The sequence below is a fragment of the Sinocyclocheilus rhinocerous genome, unplaced genomic scaffold, assembly GCF_001515625.1.
Source record: "Sinocyclocheilus rhinocerous isolate Xijiao unplaced genomic scaffold, SAMN03320098_v1.1 scaffold615, whole genome shotgun sequence".
Lineage (NCBI taxonomy): Eukaryota > Metazoa > Chordata > Actinopteri > Cypriniformes > Cyprinidae > Sinocyclocheilus > Sinocyclocheilus rhinocerous.
Window position 1 is genome coordinate 290646 of NW_015631049.1, and position 3294 is coordinate 293939.

General features: G+C 37.4%; 1 protein-coding gene across 3 annotated transcripts in view; it reads right to left on the reverse strand.

The window, feature by feature from the left end:
- Positions 1-2153, reverse strand: part of LOC107741190 (uncharacterized) — a 7429-nt gene extending 5276 nt beyond the window's left edge. For all 3 annotated transcript variants that reach the window (XM_016553817.1, XM_016553816.1, XM_016553815.1), the window contains exon 1: positions 2078-2153. The gene's annotated coding sequence lies outside the window, so the exon portion shown is untranslated. The remainder of the gene's footprint in view (positions 1-2077) is intronic.
- Positions 2154-3294: the final 1141 nt, after the last annotated feature.

Here is a 3294-nt window from a genome sequence, read left to right on the forward strand (position 1 = left end):
TATATATGTAGCCTACATACACACACACACACACACACACACATTACAAGGATGCTATATGCTTAGTGTTTAAGCAGAGTTGAGCTATTTTTGCATGTAATTTACTTTTGATGAGTTGTGAATCACGAGGTTTATTTTTGTGTTATGAATTTATTTAATGTTTTTTTTTTTGTTGTTGCTTTATTTGTATGGTTTGATGCTCAACTCTTGCTGGGTTAACTCATGTGTAAGGTGTCCTGGGTAATAAAAAAAAAAAAAACTCTGTAAAGCCATCAATAAATCTTGGGGATTTATTTAAACGAACCTGATCGTTGATGTTTAGTTAAAGGGGGGCCCTGTTACATATTCTTGGACTATGGTTAGACGTCTATTAAATTCACTGACAGCCAAAATTTTGCCTTGTTTTAGAGACGTCATGGCTGTGTTTGGACGACGTCTTTTAAACTAAAAAATGCTTAAAGGGGTCATATGATGCGATTTCAAGTTTTCCTTTCTCTTTGGAGTGTTACAAGCTGATTGTGCATAGATAAGATTCCTGAAGTTGCACAGACTAAAGTCTCAAAACCAAAGAGATATTCTTTATCAAAGTTAAGACTCTGCCACGCCCCCCTAAAACGGCTCATTCTAACACGCCCCCACATATCTACCCCACTATGTGGAAATATTTGCATAATGCACCCAAATGTGCACGCAAAGAAAGAAGGCGTGGTTTCAGTAACCGCAGTTAGTGTTGAAACAGCCATGTCAGGGAGACGCTGTGTGTTTCAGTGCGAAAGCAAAAGCACTTTATTTGGATCACTTACAATTCACTCTGTGAAAGAGAGACGCTAGAATCGGATTCATTGCCACTCTCTGAGTCACTTTGGTCTGCAAGTCTCAAATCTCCAGTACTATCACTTTTCTTTCGCTTTAAAGGTACTTTAAACAGTGTCTGTTCTGCATCCATGTCAATGCCATTACTCTCACATGTATCCTCATCAATAGAACCCGCGGGTCTATCATCGTCAAAAATCTCAGATTGAATCTGGTTAACTGCTTGCAGCTCTGCCGCAACCAGCTCAGGCTCAGCGCGCTCTGTTCCGATCTGCTCAATCTCGGTCCGATCCTCTGTGGCCTGCTCTGCCGCGGACGCCTCCGGCTCTGCACGGACCATGGGTTGACTTGTCGCGGGGGAAACAGTTGCGTCACCCACATTTTGTTCGATTACTGACGCTTCTATTTTTTTTTCAGGACAATCACGGACTAAATGTCCCACTTTAGAGCAACCAAAGCACTTCATTTTTCCTGTTGTTGCGAATACAACATAGTCAAAATCCTCGATGCGAAATTTAAACGTGAGATCCAGCTCAGCGTCGTCTTTTACAATCATACACAAAACGTCTAAACGAAACAACATGTTTCAGCAAAAGAGAATCACTTCCAATCGGGATCTTTTTGATTGGAGAAACCAACTTGCCGTGACGGGAAAGGGACTGTGAATGATCTTTAAAAAAGCATCATATGACCCCTTTAAGTTGTAGGCTAATTACGAGGTCTACCAGAACGTGAACGCTTTTTCCAAGATGAAATCTTGTTAATTCCGAGTCCGACATGGTGTGAACTTGCATTAGAACTTGCATTGTTTCCAAAAATAACGTGAAGCTTTCACTTTCTGTTTTTTACGAGCTAGCAGATGACGCTGTTGTCCTGTCTTTGACTCTTTTCCCTGTGCAGCCAATCAGGGATAATTCCTGGTGAGTCACTGGTATCGTAATAACTCAGTCCGACTAGTCATTCAGACAGGTTTTGTGAATCGGTGAAAAATACATAAACTGTTGATAGACCGCATGAAACGTCACATATGCGGCAAGTGCGGTGTTCTTCCGGAAATATTTCGTTTTTATCAAACATTACAAAAAACAAAAATACAATATTGTGATCTTTACAGTCAGTCTGACGGACGTATTTTAGAATAATCACAACCGTTGATGCAAGGTCAATGAAAATAAGTAGGCCTAAATGTTACCTTACAGACTTCGGTTAACTTAGGCTACATTTTGTTTATGGTTAACGTTAGCATGTTATGAACTTTGCTTACCTTTTTTTCTTTTCTTCAAATCTGTAGCCTGCTGTTCAACTGAAATGGATGAACTGAGCAACCTGTCACACTGGTCAGATCAACACAGGAAAAATTCCTTTCACTTTCATTTTCTCTGTGACTGCAGTTAAACACCTCCCACATTTTGTTTCAATGGCAAACTCCCACATAGCTTCTGTTTATATCTAATAGAACAGCTTGTTTTATCCTGGGTGTTTCTGTTAGTGTATCAAGCACACACTCAAAAAAAAAAATCTTTTTTTGTTTTTGTTTAAAGGTTCTCTGCATGCAGTAATAGTTATTTAGACCATCATCCTGAAAATCCTTTTTATGCTGAAATGGTACTTTCTGTTAGACTTAAGAGTTTTCATTCCCACCTTTTTGTTTTTCAAATATGTAACTGTCAAAGTCACCTCATTGATTTTCAGGAGCTCAACCATTCAACTAAACAGACTGTCAATAAACTCTCAACAAGTAAATGATTACTTAAAGTCTATAAATGTAAACTTTCAAATTGTAACTGGTTTCCTACAATCGTGTGTTTCGCTTTTGTTTATCAGAACATGTAAATGACTCCAGCTCTGTTCAGTCAGGTTCAGTCTGATACTTGCAGCTCGTTTCTCTGAAAGTATCAGACATATTGAATTTATGATCCATATTGGTAGATATTTTATTATTATTACTTGGGTTTGTGCAAAAATATGCCCAGTGTCAAAAACATGACTTTAAATCAAATTTAAATTCCAAGTAATTTTTTTTCCTTTTAACAAGGGCTCACATTCTGTCCATTTTTGCTACTTTTTGGACTTTATAAACTTGGATACACTGTAACTCTAAACTTTGTATTTCAAATGCTGTCACATCCCACAACCTCATAATCTGGAGAGAAACGCCACTCAATTACACCAAAATTATGGACTTAAAGGCATCAGTGATTTTGAAAATACAGTAGGGTATTTCACTGGAACTTGGTCTTCGTTACATCCATCATTGGCTTCTATTTTGTTTTTTACTACTTTGTGTCTATTCATGATCATTATCAGTTGTCATTTAGAGCACTTTCATTTTGCTACAAGTTCACGTCAATAAAAACAAACAAAAAAATATCTAACTGAAACAACATGTTGTTATTGCTGTTGTTTTTCAAGTAAAATACTAATAGAGGGGTAAACAATTTTAATCAATTATATACTTGTTGTTGTTTTTGTTATAATATA